At 39.1% G+C, this 12600-nt stretch overlaps 1 pseudogene; it reads right to left on the minus strand.

Annotated features, from left to right (window-relative positions):
- Positions 1 to 2252: 2252 nt before the first annotated feature.
- Positions 2253 to 3674, minus strand: LOC129683258 (60S ribosomal protein L10a-like; annotated as a pseudogene).
- Between the last annotated feature and the right edge of the window lie 8926 nt (positions 3675 to 12600).

Genomic DNA, 12600 nt, shown 5'->3' on the forward strand with positions numbered 1-12600 from the left:
TACAGTTGGCATATGTTGCCACAGTGACTCAAGTAATTTTCTCTTCACAAATACATTTTACAAATCCACTCAATTATTTAATCTCATAAAATAATTCATTGAACTTGAATTTAGGTTTATATACATATAAAACTTTTAAAGCACAGAACTTTTCTAATTTACTTATAATTTTAAAAGAATCACTGAGTAGAATTTCCTGTACTCATTAAACAAATGTCAAATAACACATTTGAAAATAATTAAATGTTTTAAAAGTAAAACATTACTTGTGATACTACTAACAAAAAAATGCCAGAAAATAAAAGACCCTAAAGTCTTGTCTGCCTCAGGACTAACTACCTTGTTATTTTTCCAAAGCAGTGGGAAATCATCCCAGTGTGCCATGGACTTTGCCAGTACAGAATAAAAAGTACTGACCGAAAAAAAAAATAAGTGTTATAAGGTCTACTCTGGTATTTATTGTGAAACACATTAATTTCCTCAACACATAACATGCGACAAGTGCTTTCTATGCTTTTCTTGGCATCTATGCTTACATCTTAGTAGAAATTATTTACATCCAACAAGTAATCCCATACTACACTGAAACAGGATGTCTACTGAAGACTCTGTTTACAATAATACAACGTCTCCTCATTTACATTAAGGTTCTCCTGAAGACTTTGGACTGTGGATTTACCATCTTAACATTCAGCAGTAAGAGCTTTGAGAACAAGAGCAGTGTGTGTATGTGTCTTCCTATGTTTATGTATGTGTGTCAGCTTGAGGTTAGTTTCAGAAATCATCTTTAATAGCTCTTCTACTTAATTTATTGAAGCATGATCTTTCTATCAAACCTAGTGTGCACCAATATGGCTACTCTCCCTTGCCAGCTTGTTTTATCCTTTCTGAGTCTGGAAGAACAAGTAGGTCTCGGAGTCCACCCAGCATTATATGGATTCTAGGGATTTGAACTCTGATTCTCTTGCTTAATGGGCAAGCAATTTAACTGTGTAATGATTGACCTAGGCCATTTGGGTTTTTGTTGTTCTTTGCTTTGGTTATTGTGGTTTTGTTGATAGTCATTTTAGTTTGAGATGAAATTTCAGTATAGTTTTGACTTATGTTTCCCTACTGTCTAAGAATGTTGAACATTTTTATAAGCTGTTTCTCAGAAGTTGATATTCTTTTTCTTAGTCTCTTTATTGATGAAGTGGCTGTTATTGTTTCCTAGTTTTCATATGTTCCAGGTGTTAAATCTTCTGTCAGATATATAACTATAGATTGTCTTTCCACTTGATTAATTTTTTTCATATGGTACAGAAGCATTTTTATTTCATGTGTCTTATATATCAGTTTTTGGTTTTATTCTAGAGCTACAGAAGTTTTGTGGTTTTCTTTTTTTTAGTCTTTCCTGTGTCTATGTCTTTGTTGTATCTCCTGTGCTTCTGTCTAGGTCTTCATCTATTTCATTAATGCAGTTTTACTATCTTGAATACTTACATACAAGTTTTTCAATATAACATATTGAAATGGAAGGGTAACCTTTAATGAAACTTATTTGGCTAAAGATATATGGGTCTACTTCTTACATTAGTGTTCTGTTTCATTTTTCTATATGTTCACTGCATACCAGGACCTTATTTTTGTTAAACAGGTAGCATATGCCTCCTGAGTATCTTTCAGTTTCAAATGTTTTTGCATTTCCATAAGTTTTGGTGATTCCAAACACATTTTATTATTGTTGTTTTTAATTTTCAGGAAAATGTAATCAACACTTCGGTTATAATTTTATTAAATCTGAAGATTGCTTTAGATATTATAGCATTTTGATGATATTCATTCTTGTATATACTTTGTCTGATTTTCTTCATTATTTTCATACTTTTGATATGACAGTCATATCAGTTTGCTTTAAATTAATTTGTAATTTTTTTAGATATTGAAATAGGCATGCACTCTTTTCTTTTTACTAGGTTAATATTACAATGAGTACATTAACAATTTTTACATGATAAATTGGTGACTTGAAACTATGCTAAATTTATTGTTGGTTCCAACAAGTATTGGTGGAGTCTCTCATGTTTATTTACGAAACAATGTATTTACAATCAATGACAATTTAACTTCTTCCTTCCTGATTTAGAGATTTTGGCTTTGCATCTTTGTTGCAGCTAGGACACAGTAGACTCTGGTACACGGAGGTCTTGAATGCAGAGCTCATATCTTTTTTCTTTTTTTTTTTTTTTTTTTTTTTTTTTGTAGCGCTAAGGTTTATTGGGGTGTCCTAGTACAGACACTGGGGCTTGCCCATGGTGCTCTTGAAGTACAGAGCCCGGACGTTTTGCCAGTTCTTCTTGAGCAAGGACACCAAGAAACTGACAGCCAGATGGATGTTGTAGACCAGCTCATCATCCGTCATCTTCACATGGCCGACGGCAACTGCCAGACACAGCACCTTCTTATCCGGAACTTGATTGTGGATTTCTCCTCATCACCTTTGGCCACCATGTTTTCACTGTGTGTCAGCATGGAAGGGAACTTGCCAGCCTTGTGTAGGCCTGGGCCCAGGATACTTGGAATCTGCTTAATCAGAGACTCTGAGGCCAAAAAGGCATCATACTTCTTGGCCAGCTTTTTGACCAACTTCTTGGTAAGTTTCTTCAGCGCCTCAATGTCCATGTGAGGGATATCCATGGCTTTGGCCTCATCACGGTGCAGCTGGTCCCCCAGGAAGCACACTGAGAACTTGGGGCGAGGAGTGGACCTGAGCCTGACGGTGTCCGAGAAGCCTTTGTCCTTCTGAGGGCCATAGTTCTTCAGGCTGATCTGCAACTCCACCATCTCCAGAAACTTGCAGCGTTTGCACTGGTTCCCGTGCAGGACTTCCCGCACAGCCTCGTACAGGCTGTCGTGAGAGACTTTGCGGCTCGTGGCTGCTCCAGCGGCGAAAACCAGAAAAAGACAGAGCTCATCTTCTTGATTCACATATTAGAGAAAACACATTCATCTTCCTCCTGGACCATTATATTAAATGTATTTGCCATATACATCTTCTATTGTGTTGATGTACTTAACGTTTTGAAGATTCTTCTCATTAAAGACTGTTGAAGTTTTCGAAATGTTTTTCTTCATTTCTTGATAATAACATGGGTTGTAATTTGATCTCTCATGGTCATCTATTTAAGTCTGTTTAATGTCTGAATACCAGGCTTAATCCAAAAAGATTATACTGGGTAAGTATTTAACTGGGCTGTTATGTTTTATCTGATATTGCCTTGTTGATAACTTTCTTATGCAGACATAAAGACTTTATCAAGCTTTTCTGCCTTTATTTCCCTCTCCCCCTTTGATTCCCTCCCCCAGCATGCGCTCCCATTCCCACTTCCCCTTCCTCTCTGCTCCCAATAAACCTGTGTTTATATTATATAGCTTCTCCTCTCCATTAGCTCATTCTGTTTTATTTAGTCAATTATCTGGTGCTGTGACGTGGGGTAAATTGAGACCCACAGGCGAGACTTCATGAGGCCATTCCTTTCACCTCATAGTTCTCTGCTGATCATCTTCAAACCCTGAAAAAGTTGAGTCCAGGCACTTTGGCAACCAAGGACTTCTCTCCTCCCACCTCTTTCTCCGCCTGAAGTTACTGTGGATTCAGTAAGTGCCAATACCAGATTGTTGATTTGGTTTGCCATTTCCATAATCTTCCAATTCTGTCAAAGGCTGGAAAAATGAGTCCTTCTAGGTCTAAAATTGACCCCCAGACATCTCTTGGGTGTCCATGGAAAATTATCAAACTATCTGTCCAGGTTTTTTTTTTATTTTTTATTTTATTGTTATTATTATTTGGTTTTTTTGGAAAGACACTTCCTGAGGCTGTGTCTGCACACTCAACTCCAGGTTCTCCCTGCCCCATACGCATCCATGCCAGTCTCAGTGGATGGAGATGGCAGCAGGCAGTGGCTGGGTCTGGTGGTGTGGCTCCAGTGATCCAGTTTTAAATTTCCCACTGTGAAACACTTAAAGCTTGTGGCTGATCACCATATTGATTTCAGGACATATCGGGTGGAGCAATGGCTTTGTTGCCACCTTTTAAGCTTTTACTGTTCAGTCTGTAATGAGGCAATGTGATTGGATCAGCAGAATCGCCAGTTTATGAACTGTATCTATGATTGAAAGGTTTCTTTGGATACTAGTTCAAAAATACATTTGCAGTCATGAAATTAAAAAAAAAAAAACTGATTGAGCTTCACCTAGTCTCTTGTTTTACGTCTTTAAGGTTAAGCTTAGGATGGGTAACTACACAATCAAAGTCTGTTCAACTCAGCTATGCTTAATAGATTATGGTCCTCAAGCCTATCAGAAAATCTGCAGAATAGTACATTTAAATGCTTAATCAAAAAGCTTCCTGTGACAGAGCCTCCAGCTTCTAGCGATGATCCCAAGTCCTCCAGGCAGATGTGGGCACAACTACAGATGACTGCAACTGGATACTATAATACTGGGCAGAATGGCCCCAACTGGCCCACTGCTAAGACTCTGCATGAACTATGGACAAATATGGCATCAGGAGAGCTGACTGCTGGTTTTTCCTAGACAAAGGAGGTTGGTCATTCTCCCAAATTTCTCTTTCATGGTAAGGCCTCTCAGATTTGCTGGGCCTTGCACCCGAACACTGATGATAAGATGCTGCCTTAGGACTGACACCACAGGAGCCTAATGGGAAGGCTGTTTGTGTAATAGGTTAGCCTCTGTCATATCAATCAATACATAAGCCACTTGGATTATGCTTCCTGAGTTAATTCATCATTCTCAGGTCACTGATGCATTTGAAGATCAGTTTAACAGCAGAAACCAAGACATCCCCTGCACTCTCAAAAATGTACAGTTTATGTAAGGTCTGAGCTTCTGATAAAATGTTTGAGGGTTTGAGAAGGTATTTTAAGGTTGAGGATACGAAAGTAATGTCAGATAGACAAAAAATTTTCCCTACTATGCTACTGTTTTTATATTAAGACTGTTCAGAGCTTTAACATTAATCAGATATTAAATTGTCTCCCAAACCAATTTGTCTCTTTTTGTAAACTTAAAAAGATTCTTGTATGTTTCAGGAGATCTACTGGAATCCACAGGACACACTCCAAATAAGTACTGCCAATCAATAGCCTGCTTCCCAGCCTACCTAATAGTGAGGGTGGAATTCCTCTGCTAGTAATGGGACTCCCCTCCCCTAACTACCTTCTATCTCGGATGTCTATTTTATTTCCTCTTCTGAGTGAAATTCAAGTGTCTTCTCTTTGGCTCTCCTTTGGCTTCTATGGGTCTGGGGATAGTAGTATGTTTATCCTGCACTGTATGGCTAATATCCACTTATAAGTGAGTACATACCAAGTGTGTCTTTCTAGGTCTGGGTTATCTCAATCAGGATGATCCTTTTAAATTCCATCTATTTGCCTGCAAATTTCATGATTTCCTTGTTTTTAATAGCTGAGTGCTTTCCCATTGTGTAAATATACCACATTTTCTTTATTCATTTTTCAGTTGAGGGGCATCTAGGTTGTTTCCTGTTTCTGGCTATTACAAATAACCCTGCCATGAATATAGTTGAGCAAGAGTCCTTGTGGTAAGGTGGATCATTTTGGGGGGTATATGCCCAGGAGTGGTATAGCTGGGTCTTGAGGTTTCTCTATTTCCAATTTTCTGAAAAACCTCCGGACTGATTTTCAGAGTGGACCTACAGGACTGCATGCCCACCAGCAATGGAGGAGTGTTCAGCTTGCTCTACATTCTTCCCATTATGTGCTGTCACTAGATGGAATCTTAGGGTCATTTTGACTTGCATTTCCCTGAAGACTAAGGACACTGGAGATTTCTTCTTTTTTCTTTCTTTCTTTTTTATTTTATTTTATTTTTTTCTTATCAGTTACATTTTATTAACTCTGTATCCCAGCCGTGTCCTGATCCCTCATTCCCTCCCAGTCCCTCCCTCCCTCCCTCATCTCCACCGTGCCCCTTGCCAAGTCCACTGATAGGGGGAACCTCCTCCCCATTCATCGGATCCTGTTTTATCAGGTATCTTCAGGACTGGCTGCAAAGCTCTCCTCTGTGGCCTAACAGGACTGCTCCTCCCTTGGGGGGTGGGGAGGCCAAAGAGCCAGTCATTGAGTTCCTGTTAGAAATAGTCCTTGTTCCCCTCACTATGGGAAACCAATTGGTTACTGAGTTACCACAGGCTACATCTGAGCAGAGGTTCTAGGTTACATTCATACATGGTCCTTGGTTGCATGTCAGTCTCAGAAAAGACCCTGTGCCCAGATATGTTTGGTCCTTGTGGAGCTCCTATCCTTTCCTCATCAGACTAACTCCCCTACTTTCTTATGATTCCCTGTACTCTGCCAAAGGTTTGGTCATGAGTCTTTGCTTTGAAAACACTGCTAGTTAGAGTTTTTCAAATGCGCTCAGTAGACTCCTGTCAATGTTTAATGTGCATCCCATCTGTCTTTCAAAACGAGGATTGATAATCATACCCCATGTCCGCTCTCTTGATTATCTTTTTTAGGTGTATAGATTTCATTATGTTTATCATATCTTATAGGTATATATAAGTGAGTATATACCGTGTTTGTCTTTCTCCTTCTGGGATATTTCACTCAGGATGATCTTTTCTAGGTCCCACCATTTTCCTGCAAATTTCATGATTTCCTCCTTTTTGATTGCTGAGTAGTATTCCATTGTGTAAAAATACCACAATTTCTGTACCCATTCCTCCGTTGATGGACATCTGGGTTGTTTCCAGGTTCTGGCTATTACAAATAAAGCAGCTATAAACATGGTTGAGCAAATATCTCTTTTGTGTACTTGAGCAAACTTTGGGTATATACCTAGCAGTGGTATAGCTGGGTCTTGAGGAAGCACTATTCCTAATTGTCTTAGAAAGCGCCAGATAGATTTCCAGAGTGGTTGTATCAGTTTACATTCCCACCAGCAGTGGAGGAGGGTTGCCCTTTCTCCACAACTTCTTCAGCATGTGTTGTCCCTTGAGTTTTTCATTTTGGCCATTCTGATGGGTGTAAGGTGATATCTCAGGGTCGTTTTGATTTGCATTTCCCTGATGGCTAATGAGGATGAGCATTTCTTTAAGTGTTTCTCTGCCATTCGATATTCCTCTACAGAGAATTCTCTGTTTAGCTCTGCTCCCCATTTTTTAATTGGATTACTTGGTTTGCTGCTTTTCAGCTTCTTTAGTTCTTTGTATATACTCGATATTAGTCCTCTGTCAGATAAAGGGTTAGTGAAGATTCTTTCCCAATCTGTAGGCAGGCGTTTTGTTTTAATGACAGTGTCCTTTGCTTTACAGAAGCTTTTCAGTTTCATGAGGTCCCATTTATTGATCGTTGCTCTTAGAGCCTGTGCTGTTGGTGTTCTGTTCAGGAAGTTGTCTCCTGTGCCAATGAGTTCTAGGCTGTTCCCCACTTTTTCTTCTAACAGATTTAGAGTATCTGGTTTTATTTTATTTATTTTATTTTTCTTTTTAGTTACATTTTGTTAACTCTGTGTCCCAGCTGTATCCCATTCCCTCATTCCCTCCCCAACCCCACACTCCCCCCCTGGTCTCCTCCCTGCCCCTTTCAAAGTCCCCTGATAGGGGAGGACCTCCTCCCCTTTCATCTGACCCTGTTTTATCAGGTATCTTCAGGGCTGGCTGCAAAGTCCTCCTCTGTGGCCTAACAGACTGCTCCTCCCCTGGGGGGGGGGTGTCAAACAGCCTGCCCTTGAGATCCTGTTAGAAATAGTCCGTGTTCCCCTTACTTTGGAAAACTACTTGGTTACTGAGCTACCACAGGCCACATCCGAGCAGAAGTTCTAGGTTATATCCATAGATGGTCCTTGGTTGAGTGTCAGTCTCAGAAAAGACCCTGTGCCCAGATATATTTGGTCCTTGTAGAGCTCCTATCCTTTCCATATCATACTAACTTCCCTTCTTTCATATGATTCCCTGCACTCTGCAGAGGGTTTGGTTATGAGTCTTAGTGTCTGCTTTGAAACACTGCTAGGTAGAGTCTTTCAGATGCCTTTTGTGGTAGACTCCTGTCATAAGTTCAATGCACATCCCATTTGTCTTTCTAAATGAGGATTAATCACCTTCGCCTGTGTCCACTTTCTTGATTATCTTCTTTAGGTGTGTAGATTTCACTATGTTTATCATGTCTTGTAGATCTATATAAGCGAGTATATACCAAGTTTGTCTTTCTCCTTCTGGGATACTTCACTCAGAATGATCTTTTCTAGATCCCACCACTTGCCTGCAACTTTCATGATTTCCTCCTTTTTGATTGCTGAGTAGTATTCCATTGTGTAAAAATACCACAATTTCTGTACCCATTCCTCTGTTGATGGACATCTGCGTTGTTTCCAAGTTCTGGCTATTACAAATAAAGCTGCTACGAACATGGTTGAACAAATGTCCTTGTTGTGTACTTGAGCAAATTTTGGGTATATACCTAGGAGTGGTATAGCTGAGTCTTGAGGTAGCACTACTCCTAGTTGTCTGAGAAAGCGCCCGATTGACTTCCAGAGTGGTTGAACCAGTTTACATTCCCACCAGCAATGGAGGAGGGTTCCCTTTTCTCCACAACCTCTCCAGCATGTGCTATCACTTGAGTTTTTCATCTTGGCCATTCTGATGGGTGTAAGGTGAAATCTCAGGGTCATTTTGATTTGCATTTCCCTGATGGCTAATGAGGATGAGCATTTCTTTAAGTGTTTCTCTGCCATTCGATGTTCCTCTTTCGAGAATTCTCTGTTTAGCTCTGTTCCCCATTTTTTAAGTGGATTACTTGGTTTGTTGCTTTTATGCTTCTTTAGTTCTTTATATATACTTGATATTAGCCCTCTGTCAGATAAAGGGTTGGTGAAGATTCTTTCCCAATCTGTAGGCTGTCTATTTGTTTTGATGACACTGTCTTTTGCTTTACAGAAGCTTTTCAGTTTCATGAGGTCCCATTTATTGATTGTTGCTCTTAGAGCCTGTGCTGTTGGTGTTCTGTTCAGGAAGTTGTCTCCTGTGCCAATGAGTTCTAGGCTGTTTCCCACTTTTTTTTTCCAGCTGATTTAGAGTATCTGGTTTTATGTTGAGGTCCTTGATCCACTTGGACTTTAGTTTTGTGCAGGGTGATAAATATGGATCTATTTTCATTTTTCTGCATGTAGACATCCAGTTGGTCCAGCACCATTTGTTGAAGATGCTGTCTTTTTTCCATTGAATGAATTTGGCTTCTTTGTCAAATATTGAGTATTCATAGGTGTGTGGGTTTATTTCTGGGTCTTCTATGCAATTCCATTGATCCTCCTTTCTGTTTCTATGCCAATACCATGCAGTTTTTATTATTGTTGCCCTGTAGTACAGCTTGAGATCGGGAATGGAGATACCTCCAGATGATCTGTTGTTGTACAGGATTGTTTTGGAGATTCTGGGTTTTTTGTTTCTCCATATGAAGCTGAGAATCTTTTTTTCAAGGTCTGTAAAGAATTGAGTTGGTATTTTGATGGGAATTGCATTGAATCTATAGATTGCCTTTGGCAGGATGGCCATTTTCACAATGTTAATCCTACCAATCCATGAGCACGGGAGATCTTTCCATCTTCTGAGATCTTCTTCAATTTCTTTCTTCAAAGACTTGAAGTTTTTCTCAAACAGGTCTTTCACTTGCTTGGTTAGAGTCACACCAAGGTACTTTATGTTATTAGTGGCTATTGTGAAGGGTGTTGTTTCCCTAATTTCTTTCTCAGCCTTTTTGTCTTTGGTATACAAGAGGGCTTCTGATTTTTTTGAGTTGATTTTGTATCCTCACACTTTGCTGAAGGTGTTTATCAGCTGAAGAAGTTCTCTGGTTGAATCTTTGGGTTCGCTCATGTATACTATCATATCATCTGCAAATAGTGACACTTTGACCTCTTCCTTTCCGATTTGTATCCCCTTGATCTCCTTTAGTTGTCTTATTGCTCTGGCTAGGACTTCAAGTACAATGTTAAAGAGATATGGAGAGAGTGGGCAGCCTTGTCTTGTCCCTGATTTCAGTGGGATTGATTTAAGTTTCTCTCCATTGAGTTTGATGTTGGCTGTAGGCTTGCTGTATATTGCCTTTACTATCTTTAGGTATGTGCCTTGTATCCCTGATCTCTCCAAGACTTTAAACAGAAATGGCTGGAGAGTATCTGGTTTTATGTTGAGGTCTTTGATCCACTTGGACTTTAGTTTTTTGCAGGGTGATAGTTATAGATCTATTTTCATTTTTCTGCATGTGGACATCCAGTTGGACCAGCACCATTTGTTGAAGATGCTGTCTTTTTTCCATTGAATGGATTTGGCTTCTTTGTCAAATATTGAGTATTCATAGGTGTGTGGGTTTATTTCTGGGTCTTCTATGCGGTTCCATTGATCCTCCTTTCTGTTTTTATGCCAGTACCATGCAGTTTTTATTACTATTGCTCTGTAGTACAACTTGAGATCGGGGATGGAGATACCTCCAGATGATCTGTTGTTGTACAGGATTGTTTTGGAGATTCTGGGTTTTTTGTTTCTCCATATGAAGCTGAGAATCTTTTTTTCAAGGTCTGTAAAGAATTGAGTTGATATTTTGATGGGAATTGCATTGAATCTGTAGATTGCTTTTGGCAGGATGGCCATTTTCACAATGTTAATCCTACCAATCCATGAGCACGGGAGATCTTTCCATCTTCTGAGATCTTCTTCAATTTCTTTCTTCAGAGACTTGAAGTTTTTCTCAAACAGGTCTTTCACTTGCTTGATTAGTGTCACCCCAAGGTACTTTATGTGGTTAGTGGCTATTGTGAAGGGTGTTGTTTCCCTAATTTCTTTCTCGGTCATTTTGTCTTTGGTATACAGGAGGGCTTCTGATTTTTTTGAGTTGATTTTGTATCCTCACACTTTGCTGAAGGTGTTTATCAACTGAAGGAGTTCTCTGGTTGAATTCTTGGGGTCGCTCATATATACTATCATATCATCTGCTAATAGTGACACTTTGACCTCTTCCTTTCCGATCTGTATCCCCTTGATCTCCTTTCGTTGTCTTATTGCTCTGGCTAGGACTTCAAGTACTATGTTGAAGAGGTAAGGAGAGAGTGGGCAGCCTTGTCTTGTCCCTGATTTCAGTGGGATTGATTTAAGTTTCTCTCCATTGAGTTTGATGTTGGCTATAGGCTTGCTGTATATTGCCTTTACTATGTTTAGGTATGTGCCTTGTATTCTTGATCTCTCCAAGACTTTAAACATGAATGGGTGTTGGACTTTGTCAAATGCTTTTTCAGCATCTAAGGAGATGATCATGTCGTTTTTCTCCTTCAGTTTGAAACTGATTTTATTCCTTTATTATCACGCAAGCTACAACCAGTTGCCAAGAAACTTTTCTTACATAATTTCAGACCATGCTTGTCTTCAGGAAATTTAGTTTTCTTGCAACTCAAATTGTAAAATATAAAATGAAATTGAACCTAAAATAGAAAATTAAGTAATGAGCGATGCTTTTTATACATAAATACTTTTAATTTCTAACAACTTCATTGCTTTTTTCTGGCTACAGATATACTGCTTGTCATCTTTTTTGACCCCCTTTATTTTATTTTATTACTTTTGGACAGTCTAATGCAGCTCTATGGACACTCATATAGTTTAAATTTGAATTTCTTCAGACATCACACCAATAAAACTAATCAAGAAAAAAAAGAATGTATACAAATAATGTAATTGAGGGTACTTTAACCATGTGTTTATCCATGGAGGATACATTTTAAGATCCCAAATATTACTAAAGGCTACAAATACTTTAGATTTTGCTTACATATACATGGGTATAATAGAGCTTAATTTGTAAAGTAGACATTGTCATTCAACACTGCTTGAAATGTCACAGTCTTATGAGGAACCCACCCAAGATGACCACTCAGATACAGTTACAGCTAACCAAAAGTATTTATTCCAGCTGGTATGAACGTGGACTACACTCCAAATATTAAAAAAAAAAAAAAATCCTTAAAGTTTCCTAATAGCTGTCCTTCAGCCATATCTGTCTTGTCCGTGTTCCACTCAGCTGGTAGACACCATCCAGAATTCAGCTTCAGACATCAAACTTTCCCAAAGGTGATCTACATGATGCCTGTCCCAGGGAGCTCAACAAAATCAGAAAGCCCCGGCCTAGCTAAAAGCTGATGTAAGCCAGTCCTGTCAATGTGATTGCTCTCTGTCTTTTCAGTTGGGCCAGCTAACCAGAAGCTGCTTATAAACACCCTAATGCCTCAATTCCTTCCTGGCCTTTGGCTAATATTCTAACCTTCCTGGGCCCTGACACAACTTTGGATTTCAACAGGAAATAGTTGCAGAGGAGAAAATGTAGTGCCTTGTCTTCAGCAGAGGGCTAGAATATTGGATCTAAGAAAACTCCTTCCTATAATCCCCCAATTCCATTTCCATATCATATGTAAGTACATATATGAGTTGTATATGCATGTGTATATGTATGATATAGATTCCACATATAAGGGGCAAATACAATATTTGCTTGTCTGAATTTGACTTATTTTACTGTTCCACCTACTTTCTTGGAG

Source organism: Psammomys obesus, unplaced genomic scaffold, assembly GCF_907164565.1.
Source record: "Psammomys obesus unplaced genomic scaffold, mPsaObe1.curated_primary_1811, whole genome shotgun sequence".
Classification (NCBI taxonomy): domain Eukaryota; kingdom Metazoa; phylum Chordata; class Mammalia; order Rodentia; family Muridae; genus Psammomys; species Psammomys obesus.